Source organism: Elephas maximus, chromosome 13 (genome assembly GCF_024166365.1).
Source record: "Elephas maximus indicus isolate mEleMax1 chromosome 13, mEleMax1 primary haplotype, whole genome shotgun sequence".
NCBI classification, from domain to species: Eukaryota; Metazoa; Chordata; class Mammalia; order Proboscidea; family Elephantidae; genus Elephas; species Elephas maximus.
Genome location: NC_064831.1, coordinates 20724378 through 20742183, shown reverse-complemented (window position 1 = coordinate 20742183; position 17806 = coordinate 20724378).

Sequence of the window (17806 nt, the reverse complement as noted above, 5' to 3'; positions counted from 1 at the left end):
TTCAAAGGCATCAGTTCTTCTTGGGTCTTCCTTAGTCATTGTCTAGCTTTCCCATGTATATGATGTGATTGAAAATACCATGGCTTGGGTCAGGCACACCTTAGTCTTTAAGATGACATCTTTGCTTTTCAACACTTTAAAGAGGTTTTTGCAGCTGATTTGCCCAATGCAAAATGTCTTTTGATTTCTTGACTGCTACTTCCATGGGTGTTGACTGTGGATCCAAGTAAAATGAAATGCTTGACAACTTCAGTCTTTTCTCTGTTTACCATGATGCTGCTCACTGGTCCTCTTGTGAGGTATTTTATTTCTGTTGAAGTGTAAACCATAATGAAGGCTGTGGTCTTTGATCTTCATCAGTAAGTGCTTCAAGTCCTCTTTACTTTTAGCAAGCAAGGTTGTGTCATCTGCATAACACAGGTTATTAATCAGTCTTCCTCCAATCCTGATGCCCTGTTGTTCTTCATATAGTCCAGCTTCTCGTATTATTTGCTCAGCATACAAATTGAATAGGTATGGTGAAAGGATACAACCCTGACGCACAGCTTTCTTGACTTTAAACCACACAGTATCCCCTTGTTCTGTCCGAACAACTGCCTCTTGATCTATGTACAGGTTCCTCATGAGCACAATGAAGTATTCTGGAATTCACATTCTTCACAACGTTATGCATAATTTGTTATAATCAACACAGTCGAATGCCTTTGCATAGTCAATAAAACACAGGTAAACATCTTTCTGGTATTCTCTGCTTTCAGCCAGGATCCATCTGACATCAGCAATGATATCCCTTGTTCCATGTCCTCTTCAGAATCCATCCTGGATTTCTGGCAGTTTCCTGTCGATATACTGCTACAGCCGCTTTTGAATGATCTTCAGCAAAATTTTACTTGCGTGTGATATTAATGATATTGTTTGACAATTTCCGCATTGAGCTGGATCACCTTTCCTGGGAATGGGCATAAATATGGATCTCTTTGAGTTGGCTGGCCAGGTAGCTATCTTCCAAATTTTCCAACATAGACAAGTGAGAGCTTCCAAAGTTGCATTTGTTTGCTGAAACATCTCAAGTGATATTCAGTCAATTCCTGGAGCCTTGTTTTTTTGCCAATGCCTTTAGTGCAGCTTGGATTTCTTCCTTCCGTACTATCAGGTCCTGATCATATGCTACCTCTTGAAATGGCTGAATGTCAACCAACTCTTTTTGGTATAATCACTCTGTGTATTCCTTCCAGCTTCTTTTGATGTTTCCTGTGTCGTTTAACATTTTCGCCATGGAATCCTTCACTATTCCAACTCAAGGCTTGAATTTTTCTTCAGTTCTTTCAGCTTGAGAAATGCTGAGCTCGTTCTTCCCTTTTGGTTTTCTACCTCCAGCTCTTTGTACATGTCATTATAATACTTTATCTTCTTACACTGCTCTTTGGAATCTTCTGTTCAGGTCTTTTACTGCATCATTCCTTCCTTTTGCTTTAGCTACCTGACATTCAAGAGCAAGTTTCAGAGTCTCTTCTGACATCCATTTTGGACTTTTCTTTCCTTCTTCTCTTTTTAATGACCACCTTGCTTTCTTCATGGATGATGTCCTTGATGTCATTCCATAACTCACCTGGTCTTCAGTCATCAGGTTTCAACGAGTCAAATCTATTCTTGAGATGCTCTCTAAATTCAGGTGGGATATGCTCAAAGGCGTACTTTGGCTCTTGTCAACTTACTCTAATTTCCTTCAGTTTCAACTTCAACTTGCATATATGCAATAGATGGTCAGTTCTGCAGTCAGTCCCTGGCCTTGTTCTGACTGACGATATTGAGCTTTTCCATTGTCTCTTTCCAAAGATGTAGTCGATTTGATTCCTATGTATTCCATCTGGTGAGGTTCATGTGTATAGTAGCAGTTTATGTTGGTGAAAAAAGATATTTGCAATGAAGAAGTCTTTGGTCTTGCAAAATTCTATCATGCAATCTCCAGCATCGTTTCTATCACCAAGGCCATATTTTCCAACTACCAATCCTCCTTCTTTGTTTCCAACTGTGGCATTCCAATCACCAGTAATTATCAATGCATCCTGATTGCACGTTCAGTCAACTTCAAACTGCAGAAGTTGGTAAAAATCTTCAAATTCTTCATCTTTGGCTTTAGTGGCTGGTGCATAAGTTTGAATAACAGTCATATTACCTGGTCTTCCTTGTAAGTGTGTGGATATTTTCCTTTCACTGACAGCATAGTACATCAGGATAGATATTGAAATGTTCTTTTTGGCAACACCATTCCTCTACAAGTTGTCATTCTCAGCAGAGTAGACCATATGATTGTCAAATTCAAAATGGCCCATACCAGTCCATTTCAGCTCACTAATGCCTGGGTTATCGATGTTTATGCATTCCATTTCATTTTTGATGATTTCCAATTTTCCTATACTCATACTTGGTACATTCCAGGATCCAACTATTAATGGATGTTTGCAGCTGTTTCTTCTCATTTTAAGTCATGCCACATGAGCAAATGAAGGTCCTGAAAGCTTGACTCCATCCATAACATTAAGGTCAACTCTACTTTGAGGAGGTAACTCTTCCCCAGTCATCTTTTGAGTGCCTTCCAATGGGGGCTCGTCTTCCCCCACTATACCAGACAATGTTCCACTGCTATTCATAAGGTTTTCACTGGCTAATTCTTTTCAGAAGTAGACTGCCGGGTCCTTCTTCCTAGTCCGTCTTAATCTGGAAGCTCAGCTGAAACCTGTCCACCATGAATGACCCTGTTCATATCTGAATACTGGTGGCATTGCTTCTAGCGTCACAGCAACGTGCAAGCCCCCACAGTAGGACAAACTGACAGACGAAAGGGGAAACGTTACCACTTATCTATTCTCTATTTAGTGTTATTCTATCCCAACTGCTTCCCCACCTCATAACCATCAAAGACGGTTTCTTTATGTGTGAAAACTTTTCATTAGTTTTTATAGTAGGGATCTCATACAATATTTGTCCTTTTGTGATTGACTTATTTTATTCAGCATAATGGCCTCCAGATTCATCCATGTTGTGGGATACTTCCCAGATTCATCTTTGTTCTTTATCGTTGCATGGTACTTCATTCTGTGTATGTACCATAGTTTGTTTATCCATTCATCTGTTGATGGGCATCTAGGTTGTTTCCATCTTTTTGCTATTGTGAACAATGCTGTAATGAACGTGGGTGTGCACATATCTATTCATGTGATGAATCTTAATTTTCTAGGATATATTCCTAGGAGTAGGATTGCTGGATCATATGGTATTTGTATTTCTAGCTTTCTAAGGAAGCGCTGTGTTGTTTTCCAAAATTGTTGCATCATTTTGCATTCCCACCAGCAGTGCATAAGAGTTCCAATCTCTCTGCAGCCTCTCCAACATTTGTTGTTTTCTGTTTTTCTTTATTCGTGCCAGTAATGCCGGGGTGAGATGGTATCTCATTGTGGTTTTGATCTGCATTTCTCTACTGGCTAATGATCCTGAGCATTTCCTCATGTGTCTGTTAGCCACTTGAATGTCTTCTTTGGTGAAGTGTCTGTTCATTTACTTTGCCCATTTTCTAATTGGATTATTTGTCTTTTTGTTGTAGAGGTGTTGAATTTTCTTGTAGATTTTAGAGATTAGACCTTTGTCTGACTTGTAATAGCCAAAAATTTTTCCCCAGTCTGTAGGTTCTCTTTTTACTTTTTTGGTGAAGTCTTTTGATGAGGATAAGTGTTTAATTTTTAGAAGATCCCAGTTATCTAGCTTATCTTGTGGAGCTTATGCATAGTTAGTTATGGTTTGTATCCTGTTAATGATGTGTATTAGGGCCTCTAGCATTGATCCTATTTTTTCTTCTATGAACTTTATCGTTTTTGGCTTTATGTAGGTCTTTGATCCATTTTTAATTAGTTTTTGCTTATGGTGTGAGATATGGGCCCTGTGTCATTTTTATGCAGATGGATATCCAGTTTTGCTGGCACCATTTCTTAAAGAGACCTTTTTTTCCCCATTTAATGGACTTTGGGCCCTTGTAGAAGATTAGGCTTTGGGTTCTTAATTTTGTTCCACTGGTCAATGTATCTGTTGTTGTACCAGTACCAGGCTGTTTTGACAGCTGTAGCTTTATAGAGGTTCTGAGACCAGGTAGTGTGAGTCCTCCTACTTAATTCTTCTTCAACCCCATTGCTGTCGAGTCAATTCTGACTCATTGTGGCCCTGTAATACAGAGTAGAACCGCCCCGTGGAGTTTCTAAGGAGCACCTGGTAGTTTTGAACTGCCAATCTTTTGGTTATTAGATGTAGCTCTTAACCCCTACGCCACCAGGGTTTCCTTCTTCTTCAGTAGTGCTTTATTTATCCAGGGCTTCTTCCCTTTCTATATAAAGTTAATGATTAGTTTTTCTACCTCTTTAAAGGATGTTGTCGGTATTTGGATCAGGGTTGCTTTGTATTTGTAAATTGCTTTGGGTAGAATTGTCATTTTCACAATGTTGAGTCTACTTATCCATGAGTATGGTATGTTTTTCCATTTATGTAGATCTCTTTTGGTTATTTACAGTAGGTTTTGCAGTTTTCTTTGTATAGGTCTTTTACATCCTTGGTTAGATTTATTCCTAAGTATTTTTTTTTAGGGGCTATAATAAATGGTATTGTTTTCCTGATTTCCTTTTCATTGTTTTCTTAATTGGTGTATAGGAATCCAACTGATTTTTGTATGTTTATCTTGTATCCTCCTGCTACTCTGCTGAATCTTTCTATGAGTTCCAGTGGTTTTCTCATGTGGAGCCTTTTGGGTTTTCTATGTATAGTATCATATCATCCACAAATAGGGACAGTTTGACTTCTTCATTACCAATTTGGATGCCGTTTATTTCTGTTTCTTGCCTTATTGCTTTAGCTAGGACTTCTAACACAATGTTAAATTGGAATGGTGATAAAGGGCATCCTTGTCGTTCCTGTTCTCAAGGGGAATGTTTTCAGCCTCTCCATTAAGAATGATGTTGGCCATTGATTTTGCATAGATGTCATTTATTATGTTGAGAAATCTCTCTTCTACATTTATTTTATTGATAGTTTCTTTTTTATCAGGAATGGGTGTTGGACTTTGTCCAATGTCTTTAGCGTTGATTGAGATGATCATGTGATTCCTTTCTTTTATTTATGTGGTGGATTACATTGATTGATTTTCTAATGTTGAACCATTCTTGCCTGGCTGGTATGAATCTCACTTGGTCACGGTATGTTATTTTTTTTGATATGATGTTGAATTCTGTTAGCTAGAACTTTGTTGAGAATTTTTGCATCTATATTCATGAGAGATATCAGTGTGTAATTTTCTTTTTTTGTGGTGTCTTTGCCTGGTTTTGGTATCAGGGTTATGCTGGCTTCATAGAATGAATTTGGATATATTGTTTCCTTTTCTACGTTCTGAAATAGTTTGAGCAGTAGTAGTGGAAGCTCTTCTCTGAATGTTTGGTAGAATTCTCCAGTGAAGCCATTTGGGCCAGGGCTTTTTTTGGGTTAGGAGTTTTTTTTTTTACCTTTTCAATCTCTTCTCTTGTTATGGGTCTGTTCAGATTTTCAACATCATTTTGTTAATTTGGATAGGTAATCTGTTTCTAGAAATTTGTCCATTTCCCCTAGGTTTTTGAATTTGTTGGAGTATAGTTTTTCATAATACTCTTTTATGATCCTTTTTCTTTCAATTGGGTCCATTGTGATGTCCCCCATTTCATTCCTTATTTGGGTTATTTGCACCCTCTTCTGTTTTTCTTTTGTCAGTTTGGCCAGTGGTTTGTTGATTTGGTTGATCCTTTCAAAGAACCAACTTTTGGTTTTGTCGATTCTTTATATTGTTTTTCTATTCTCTATTTCACTTATTTCTGCTCTTCTTCTGGTGGCTGTGGGCTTCTTTTGCTGTTTTCTTTCTGTTTGTTCAAGTTGTGTAGCTAGTGTTTTGACTTTGTCCCTTTCTTCTTTTTTGACATGTGCATTTATTACTATAAATTGACCTCTGAGTCCTAAAGGTTTTGGTATGATGTGTTTTCATTCTTGTTTGATTCTAGGAATTGTTTTATTCCATCTCTGTTTTCTTCTATTACCCAGAGGTTTTTAAGCAGGTTGCTATTCAGTTTCCATGTAATTGATTTTTTTCCTTGCTCTTCGTTTTGTTAATTTCTACTTTGATGGTGTTGTGGTCAGAGAAGATACTTTGTATTATCTCAGTGTTTTGGATTTTGTTGATGGTTGCTCTGTGGCCTAAGATGTGGTCTATTCTGGAGAACATTCCATGTGCATTGGAAAAGAATGTGTACTTTGCAGCTGTTGGGTGGAGTGTTCTATGTATGTCTATGAGGTCAAGTTGGCTAATTGTGCCCTTCAGCTCTCCTATATCTTTGTTGAGTTTCTTTCTACTTGTTCTGTCCTTTACCGAGAGTGGTGTGTTGAAGTCTCCTACTATTATGTGGAAATGTCAATTTCTGTTTTCAGTCCTGTTAGAGTTTGTTTTATGTATTTTGGAGCCCTGTTATTGGGTGCATAGATATGTATTATGGTTATGACTTCATGATGGATCATCCCTTTAATCATTATATAGTGCCCTTCTTTATCTTTTGTGATGGATTTTGTTTGAAAGTCTGTTTTATCTGAAATTAGCTTTGGTACTCCTGTTCTTTTTTGGTAGCTGTTTACTTGATTTTTTTTTTTTCTGTCCTTTGATTTTTAATAAATTTATGTCTTTGTTTCTAAGGGGTTTTCTCATAGACAGCATATGGATGGATCCTGTTTTTTTCATCCATTCTGTCACTCTCTGTCTCTTTATGGGTGCATTTAGGCCATTTACATTCAGTGTAATTATTGATAGGTATGAGTTTATTGCTGTTATCACACATGAGTTTATTGCTGTTATTTTGTAATGCTAACGTTTTCTTTGTTCCTCTTGCTCTCCTGTGCTAAGTTCCTTTTGTTTGTGGATTTCTTTTGTTTTCTTAGTTTTTGTTTTTACTGAGACTTTATGTTTTTCTTCTTTATTTTGATGAGTGCATTTGTTAATTTTCTTTTTGTTACCTTGAAATTTACCCTTATCTTCTTAGGTTTTTAACCAGTCTATTATTACTTGGTGTCGCCTTGCCTTCCTCTCCATTAGAATCTTCTATACCTATACTGTTTATTCCCTCTTTTATTGTGCTGATGTTGTTGTCATTTATAGATTAACCTGTCTGGCTCCTTGTTGTTATTCTTTTCGTTTTGGATAGTCCTTGAGAGTTCATTTACTACATTGGTATCTGGCTGGTACAGTCTTGCATCCTAGATTCAGGCTGTGAGCTGATGTTGTTTGTTCTAGGCCGAAGGGCTCCCTTTAATAATTCTTGTAAGTTTGGTTTGGTTTTTACATATTTCCTTAATTTGTCTTTATCTGGAAATGTCCTAATTTCACCATCATACCTGAACAAGAGTTTTGCAAGATATATTATTCTTTGCTGGTAATTTTTTTTCCTTTCAAGGTTTTATATATGTCATCCCATTGCCTTCTTGCCTGCATGATTTCTGTCGTCTTACTTTTATTGTTTCCTCTCTGTATGTGACTTTTCATTTTTCTCGAGCTGCTCTCAGCATTCTTTCTTTGTCTTTGGTTTTAGCAAGTGTGATGATGTTATGCCTTGGTGATTTTCTTCTGGGGCCTCTCCTATGTGGGGTTTGTTGAGCTTCTTGGATGGTCAGCTTTTCCTCTTTCATGATAGTAGGGAAGTTTTCTGTGAGCAATTCTTCGATGATCCTCTCTGTGCTTTATACTCTCCACCTATTCTGGAACTCCGATCACTCACAAATTCTTGCTTTTGATTTCATCCCACATAATTCTCAGGGTTTTGTCATTCTTCTTTGTTCTTTTTTCTGATTTTTCCTTAAACAATGTTGTATCCAAGGATTCATCTTCAATTTCGCTGGTCCTGTCTTCCATTGTTTCAAAGCTGCTCTTCAGACCTTCTATGACACTGTCCATTTCTGAAATCTTGTTGTTTATCTTTTGGATTTCTTTTTTTTTTTGGTATGATTTCTAGTTCTGAATTTGACATTTTGTTCCTGTATTATTTTCCTGTATTGTTCCATTTCTTGGTCTGTATTTTCCATGAATTTGTCTGCCTTTTCCATGAATTTGTCTATTTATTCCTCAATTTTGTCTGCTTTTTGCTTGAACTCTTCGGTAAACTCTGAATATTAGCGTTTTTATCCCCTGTCAGGTAGTTCTAGTGCCTTTTCTTCTACTGGAAAGTCATCTGGTGTTTTATTTTGGATGCCTACTGGAACCATGCTCTCCTTTTTTTTTTTTAATATGTTTTGATATTGTCTGCTGTCTTTAGGACATCCAGTAGTTATTTTCTTCATTTATTGATTGTAGATTTGTTTCTTTCATCTTGCTTTTCTGTTTTGTTATGTCTGAGCAGGTAGGCTGTGCATTCTTTGTTGTTTGCTCCTCTGTGGGCACGATAATTTTCACCTCCTTGTCCAACGGGCAGGGCCAATCGCCCAGCTACAGGACAGCAGGACAAGTCCAGCTGGAGGGGAGGGGCTGGGTTGGGATGTTTGGATGGGTGGGCTGGAGGTCAGTATAGGGCAGGTTCCGGTAGGCCATGCCTGTGCTGCTTGGGGGTGTGATGTTCAGCACACAGTGCAGGTAGGCAAGAGGGAAGGGGGGAGGTTATGATGTGTTGAGCTAAGATAAATATGGGAAAGAAGAGAGAGAGGGGAGAAAAACAGGAGGCAAAAAACTAATAAGCAAAGGAAAAAGTGCTGAGGGAGCTTGCCACTGGAGTGGGGAGATGAGAAACTGAGAAATGAAGAAAAACAAAAAGAAAAAAATTTTTTTAAACCCCCAGGGATCCCACTGGAGACCCTGAAGTGGATCCTGGCATCAGGGACACAGCCCGTCTAGAAGGGGCAGAGGTGGCACACATTGGCAGGGATTCAGGATACAGGAAAAGAAGATAAGTAGATAAAGACAGGAAACCCTGGTGGTGTAGTGGTTAAGTGCTATGGCTCCTAACCAAAGGGTCAGCAGTTCTAATCTGCCAGGTGCTCTTTGGAAACTGTATGGGGCAGATCTACTCTGTCCTATAGGGTAGCTATGAGTTGGAATCAACTCGACGGCACTGGGTTTGGTTTTTTTGGTTAGAGAGAGACAAGAAACGGAAAAATGAAGAAAGATATAAAGGAAAAAAGAAAAGAAATACCCCCAAGGATCCCACTGACCCAGCTGCATGGACCAGGGTTGTGACTCCCACGCCTCACAGTACAGCCTAGCTAGTAGGGGCTCCCAAGCCAAGAAAAGAAAAACAAGTAAGCAAACAAACAAAAGTTCCCCAGGGATCCTACCAGTGTGGTGGCGCGGACCGGAGAAGCAGTTCCCCAGCTCTGCAGTGCTTCACAGCCTATCAGGAAGAAGCAAAGATGGCACACAGAGCCAGGTGTTCAAGAGAAAGGAGGGGGAAGAGGTGGGAGTAGGGAAGAAACCAAAAGAAGCCTAAAAAGCAACACCAGCAAAAATCAAATGGCACTGAAGGGGCCGGCTGGTTGGGCAGGGGGAGTCCGCACAGCACGGGGCCAGCACCTCCTAGGTTGTGGTCACTCGGCCTGCTGGGAAGCGGCGGAGGCCAAGGGGGGGGGAAGAAGGGTGGGGGATGTGAAAGCTTATGTCGCTAGTTAGTGGGTGCTCTGTCCTCTGCTGGGAGCTCTGTGAAGTTGCTGTCCCATACCTTCTGCCCTCCAACCTCCGACAGGAGTCCAGGGTGGCGAATCCCTGCTGTGTTACCTGATAGGGGACCTCTGCTCATATCTCTCCTCGCTCTCAGTTCTCTGTACTTTCTTATCGCATTCAGTGCTTGGTTGAGTTCTTTATCTCTCCATTTGACACCTTGGGTTCCAGGATTGAAGTTTGTCTGTTTTACTTAGTTTTTGAGTCTTTGCTGTGGAGGGACGGCATGGTGCTTCTGTCTATAGCTCCATGTTGGCTCCACCCCTGAACATTTTCTTTATGAACTATGTTATGCCAGTTGACCTAGGTGTCCCTTGAGATAATGGTCTCCAGGCCATGGCCCCTGTGACTCAGTCCCTCAAGGTGTTTGAATGTGTCTAGGAAGTTTCTATGACTTTGCCTTGGTCAAATTATGCTGACTTCCCCTGTACAGAAAGAATCTTAAAGACAAGTTTTTAAATCAGATCAATCACAGATTGATAGCAACCTAATAATGGTGTATAAATGATATATAAATAAAAAATAAATCAAGCAACAGTAGGTTGACCTCACAGAAGCATAGAAATTAGGGAGTTAGAGTGTCAAATGTTGATAGTGCCCATTCACCATAAAAGAGGCTGAGGGCTCTCCTCTTGAGAGGCATAGCTTAAAAGAGGAGTTAGGATTGGTCAGGCTCTTATGGTTTAATGTCATTAAGCCAATATTTAACATTGTCTTCCCTAGAATGCCAGGGTTCTAGTATTGTTTTGTGACTATATTATGCCAGCAGTATTTTATTCTAAAATGTAATCAAATATATTTAAGAAATAGTGATTATACAATAATGCAGTTATAAGTATCAGTAAACTGTCTTTAGACTGTGTGGATCATAACAAATTATGGATAACATCATGAAGAATGAGATTCAAAGACACTCTCTTGTGCACATGTGAAACCTGTACATGGATCCAAAGGCAGTTGTTTGAACAGAACAAGTGGATACTGTGTGGTTCCAAAACAGAAAAGGTGTGTGGGAGGGTTGTATTCTTTCACCATACTTATTTAATTTGCATGCTTAACAAATTATCTGAAAAAACAGACTATATGAAGAAAAAGACAACATTCAGGATTGGAGAAAGACCCATTAGTAACTTGCGATATGCAGATGATACAAATGAAGGGGACTTGAAGCACTTACTGATGAAAGCCAGAGACTACAGCTTTCAGTATGAATTATACCTGAATGTGAAGAAAACAAAAATCTTCACAACAACATGATAAATGGAGAAGCAATTGAAGTTGTCAGTGATTTCATACTACGTGGATCAACCGTCAATATCCATAGAAGCAACAGTTAGCAAATCAAATGGCAGTTTGCGTTGGTCAAATCTGTTGCAAAACACCTCTTCAAAATTTTAAGAAGCAAAGATGTCACTTTGATGATCAAAGGTGCACCTCAGCCAAGCTGTAGTCTTCTCAATCTTCTCATATGCATGCAAAAGCTGGACAATGTAAAAGGAAGACAGAAGAAGAATTGATGCATTCAAATTTTGGTGTTGACAAATAATATTGAATATATCATGGACTGCCAGAAGAAGGAACGAATCAGTCTTAGAAGAAATACAACCAGAATGTCCCTTAGAAGTGAGGATGGTGAGGCTCGGCTTGCTTACTTTGGACATGTCATCAGGAAAGATCAATTGCTAGAAAAGGACATTATGTTTGCTAAAGTTAGAGAGTCAGCGAAAACGATGGAAACTCTCAATAAGATAGATTGACACAGTACCCACAACAATGAACTCAAATATACCAACAATCATGAAGATGGTACAGGCTGAAGTGATGTTTCACTCTGTTGTACATAAAGTCACATGAGTTGGAGCTGCCTTAATGAAAACTAACCACCACAACAACAAACTTGGTTGAGTTTAAGTTTTTCAGAAGATTACATGTGAGATCACCCAACACATGAATACCATACATTCACTGATACCTAGGCATCATATACCTGTTACTGTGACTCAGTTTTTTTTTTTGTCTGTAAAATGGGGATATCAATATCTACATCACAGAGTTTTATAAGAATTAAATGAGATAATTCACATAAAACACTTAGAACAATACCTGGCATATTTTAAGCAGTCAATAAACATTAGATAATGATGATGATGATGATTAACTAGTACATACATATATTTAATGATCACTTGTTTTTGTTGATTTTCATGTTATAACTTTAATACACATTTATGAAGTAGATCACATGTTGATTACTTCTTACAGCAAATAATTACTATGTGAAAACATATTTTGTTGTCCACCTTAATCCAAAAATATACTTTATATCATGAACTCCATTCTTGTTAGAATTTGTTCAACACATTATAAATTTAAAAAAATAGTAGTGGTTATATAGCCAGGACTCAAGAAATATTTATAAAATCCACGAATGAAGTGAATTTGACAAACATTGCATTAGAATTTAATATCACCCAATTTTTTTTGTTGTTGTTGTTGTTCTGATTTTGTAGCAATGGTGTACTGGCTCTCAGGGAAAAAGCCATGATTTTAGCATTTGCCAACTCCTGTGGTGTATGTATTCCCAGGAATGTAATGCCACTGAATGAAGAGTTGTGAAGACATGCTAACAATCAGATTTCTCAAGCAGTTATAAGCAGGCTCCTGCACACCCCTTATGTAGACACTAAACAATCTCCTGATTATGGCTTCTTAGGTGGATCTCATTTATTTAGTATACCAATAGTTCTCAAAATGTAGTCCCTTGACCAACAAACATCACCTGGCACCATTAGAAATACAAAGTTTCAGGCCCCACTTCGGATCTCCTGAAATAGAAACTCTGAGGATGGGCTTAGCAACCTGTATTTTAACAATTCCTGCATGTGCTTTTGATGCACGATAAATTTTGAGAACCACTGCCTTGTACCATTGCTGTCATTTTTGAAAGGGCAAAGTGATAAGCAGCTTCTAACACTGATTAATTATTGCACCAAGACTACAATGTTGGTGTTTCCATTCTTAAAAGCATCTAGTTATGAACCCTAAAATCGCAACTTATAGGTTCCTGGAATCAAGAAGGAATACCAAGCTGTTGCTCTTTAGTGGGAAGGAGTTTCGTGTTTAGATGTTTCTATGTTTTAGTTGTTATTAAGAGGCTCTGAGAAAAGGCAGTTCAGTGCTGTTGGTTGTGATTTCTGGTGGCTACCACAGAAGAGACGATAATTTTGTGCTAAAATAAACAGATGCTCTGTTGTATTAATGGACATATTAATCCATTTGGGTTGCCAGTTTTGCTTGGAAATCACATTAGCACAGCCCTAAATTCAGTTATACTATACACAGTGTTGGCAGAGAGGTGCATGATTTTCAGCAGGACCTGAGGGGCTGGGATTCACAGAGCCTATAGAGGCCAGCAGGTGCAACTGTGCTTGCTGTATAGGGTTCCCTCCCACAGTATTTCTCATGGTTCATTGAAAATGCTAGTATATTTCCAATAACAGAAGCACATTCTGTTTTTTTCCACAACTCTAATTGTTCTCCCATATATTGAACTGAAATCTGACTTCCTGTAATAGTCACACATTGGTCTGCATTCTAAATTCCAGTTAATGAGCACAGTCCATCTGTCACTGGAAACCCTTTCAGACACTGGGAGAGGCTCACACTAGGCTCTTTTGCACACTTGGCAACCTCCCCTTCCATCAGGTGTTCTTCACGTAACACATTCTTATGATGCTCAAGCCCTTCACCATTCCACCTCTTGATTTATCACATCTTTATCATGTCTCTCTTAAAATATGGCCATCAGAAAAGGTAATAATAATAATAAAACTACCAACATAAAAAGCCCTGGCCCAGATGAATTCACTGGAGAATCCTACCAAACATTCAGAGAACAGTTAATGCCAGTACTACTCAAACTATTTCAGAACATAGAAAAGAAAGTGATACCTCCAGATTCATTCTATGAAGCCAGCATAACCCTAAAACCAGGGAAAAACACCACAAAAAAGGAGAATTATAGACCAAAATCTCTCATGAATATAGATGTAAAAATTCTCAACAAAATTCTAGCCAATAGAATTCAGCATCATATCAAAAAAAATAACATACCACAACCAGGTAGGATTCATACCAGGTATGCAAGGATGGTTCAAGACATCAGAAAATAAATCAATGTAATTCACTGCATAAATAAAAGGAAAGAAAAGAATCACATGATCATCTCAACCGATGCAGAAAAGGCATTCAACTAAGTCCAACTCCCATTCCTGATAAAAACTCTCATCAAAATAGGTATAAAAGGGGAAATTTCTCAACATAATAAAGGGCAGCCATGCAAAACCAATGGCCAACATCATTCTTAATGGAGAGAGGCTGAAAACATTCCCCCTGAGAATAGGAACAAGACAAGGATGCCCTTTATCACCACTCCTATTTACATTGTGCTAGAAGCCCTAACTAGAGCAATAAGGCAAGAAAAAGAAATAGAGCATCCAAATTAGTAATGAAGAAGTCAAACTGTCCTTATTTGCGGATGATATAATACTATACATAGAAAACCCATGCTATACTATACACGAGAAAACCACTGGAACTCATAGAAAGATTCAGCAGAGTAGCAGCAGGATACAAGATAAACATACAAAAATCAGTTGGATTCCTACACACCAATAGAGAGAACGATGAAAAGGAAATCAGGAAAACAATACCATTTATTATATCCCCTAAAAAAAAAAAAACAGGAATAAATCTAACCAAGGGTGTAAAAGACCTATACAAAGAAAACTACAAAACACTACTGCAAGAAACCAAAAGAGATCTATGTAAATGGAAAAACATACCATGCTCGTGGATAGGTAGACTCAAGATTGTGAAGATGACAATTCTACCCAAAGCAATTTATAAATACAAAGCAATCCCAATCCAAATACCAACAACTTTTTTAAAGAGATGGAAAAATTATCATTAATTTTATATGGAAAGGGATGAAGCCCTGGATAAGTAAAGCACTATTGAAGGAAAAGAATAAAGTAGAAGGACTCGCGATACCTGACCTCAGCGCCTACTGTGCAGCTACGGTATTCAAAACAGCCAGGTACTGGTACAATGACAGATACATTGACCAAAGGAACAGAATTAAGAACCCAGATGTAAATCCATCCACCTACGGTCACCTGATCTTCAACAAGTGCCCAAAATCCATCAAATGGGAAAAAGACAGTCTTTTTAACAAATGGTGCTGGCAAAACTGGATGCCCATCTGCAAAAAAAAGAAACAGGAATCCTACCTCACAGATATACAAAAACTAGTTCAAAATGGATCAAAGACCTAAATATAAAGCCAAAAAATGATGAAGTTCATAGAAGAAAAAATAGGATCAACGCTAGAGGCCCTAAAACATGGCATTAACAGGATACAAACCACAACCAACAACACACAAACTCCAGAAGATAAGCTAGATAACTGAGATCTTCTAAAAATTAAACACTGATCCTCATCAAAAGACTTCACCAAAAGAGTAAAAAGAGAACCTACAGGCTGGGGGAAAAAATTTGGCTATTTCAAATCAGACAAAGGTTTAATCTCTAAAATCTACCAGAAAATCCAACACCTCCACAACAAAAAGACAAATAATCCAATTAAAAATTGGCAGAGGAAATGAACAGACACTTCACCAAAGAAGACATTCAAGCAGCCAACAGACACATGAGGAAATGCTTGCGATCACTAGCCGTTAGAGAAATGAAAATCAAAACCACAACGAGATACCATCTCACCCCAGCATTACTGGCACAAATCAAAAAAACAGGAATAATAACAAATGTTGGAGAGGCTGCAGGGAGATCAGAACTCTTATGCACTGCTGGTGGGAATGCAAAATGATACAACCATTTTGGAAAATGATATGGAGCTTCCTTAGAAGGCTAGAAATAGAAATACCATATGATCCAGCACTCCTACTCCTAGGAATACATCCTAGAGAAATAAGAGCAGTCACACGACTAGACATATGCACACTCATGTTCATTACAGCATTGTTCACAGCAGCAAAAAGATGGAAACAATCTGGGCAAAAGATCTCACAGAAACCTCACCAAAGAAGATACACAGATGTCAAAAAAGCTCATGAAATAAACTTTTAAAATCAAAAACCAAACCCGTTGCTGTCGAGTCGATTCCGACTCACAGCGACCCTACACGACAGAGTAGAACTGCCCCATGGAGTTTCCAAGGAGTGCCTGGTGGATTTGAACTGCCGACCTTTTGGTTAGCAGCCGTAGCTCTTAACCACTGCACCACCAGGATTTCCCACAAGTCATTAGGTAATTGCAAATCAAAACAAGGAGGCACCTCCGCAAACTTATTAACCCAAAACCAAACCCAGTGCCATCCAGTCGATTCCAACTCATAGCAACCCTATAGGACAGAGTAGAACTGCCCCATAGAGTTTCCAAGGAGCGCATGGCGGATTTGAACTGCCAACCCTTTTGTTAGCAGCCATAGCACTTAACCACTACGCCACCGGGGTTTCCCTTACAAACTTATTAGAATCGTGAAAATCCAAAGCACTGACAACACCAAATGTTGGCAAGGACATGGAGCAACAGGAATGAATGCTCATTCATTACTGGTGGGGATGCAAAACGGTACAGCCGCTTTGGAAGATAGGCTGGCAATTTCTTACAGAGCTAAACATAGGATTACCATTTGATCCAACAATCACGCTCCTAGCTGTTTACCCAGAGACACTGAAAATGTACGTCCACGTAAAAACCTGCACAAAAATGTTTATAGCAGCTTTATTCAAAACTCAGGGTGGGTTTTTTTTTTTTTTTTGCAATTTGCTTTGAGTTAATTATTTTTATATATAAGAATACTTTATTTAAATGACTACTTAAATCTAGAACTAAAAATAATTATAAAGAAATATTAAAATAAAAAGATATCCTATTTAGCACAGAGTTTTAATAGTTAAGAGTTTATAGACTATGTAGAAAAAAACCACACTCTTAAACTCCACTTACAAGCAGTTGACATGAACAAACTATGTCCTTGTGTGAAATGTAGAGCTGAAAGTAAATAACATAATCACAAATACCAGAATTCAGTTGGGAGGAGGGGTCTGTGATATGGTATCTGATCTGATATCTGTAGTGCACCCGGAGAGAAAAGATTTTCAAATGTGTTTTCAGTAGACAAGGGTCAGGTACCTACGGGGGGAAGTGCCGGTGACTTTTTCTTAATTTTTTAACATGACTCAACCCCTGGCTAATCTAGCACCATAGAATGTTGAAATAATTTTTGGTGAAGTTATGCTGATAAAAATGGCACCAATAACCCTGCTTATTTTGAATTGCCCTTGGCAAGCAATATTGTGTGTTGTTGCATTGCTGTTCGTTGTTGTTGTTAGCTGCTACAGAGGTGACCCCACGTGTGTCAGAGTTGAAATTTGCTCCATAGGGCTTTCAGGGGCTGAATTTTCTAAAATGGTTGGCCAGGCCTTTCTTCCAAGACACCTCTGGGCAGACTCAAACCTCTAACCTGAGTATGTTAACCATTTGCACCTCCCAGGGACCATTACTGCTTACAGGGGAGCAAACAACTTTACGTATTTGAATACGTAACCAATAGTCCCCATGTCTGCGATTACGCTGAGGGATCACAGCTTCCTCACAGCAACCAAAAACTTATATTTAATTATTTAAAAATGAGAAACACGCTCTTAGATTAAGCCATTTACGCTTCAGTATACAACCCCAAATGGCACACACTCATGCTGAGTATATTCCTGCCGAAATGCATGTAAACTCACTCTCCTCCACGCCATGACATGCCTTAAGGTCTGTCCACCACCAGTCTCTGCCTTTTTCCGTGTTGTCTCTTCAAATCTATCAAATGGGTATTTGCCATTGACAGCTACCTTTCAAGAAAACTGCCCCAGGGACTTTCCAAGGAGCGACTGGTGGATTTGAACTGCCTTTAGGTTAGCAGCAGAACCAGGGCACCAACCTTTCAATAGAATCTCCTAAATTTTCAGTATGAATTTAAACTTAATT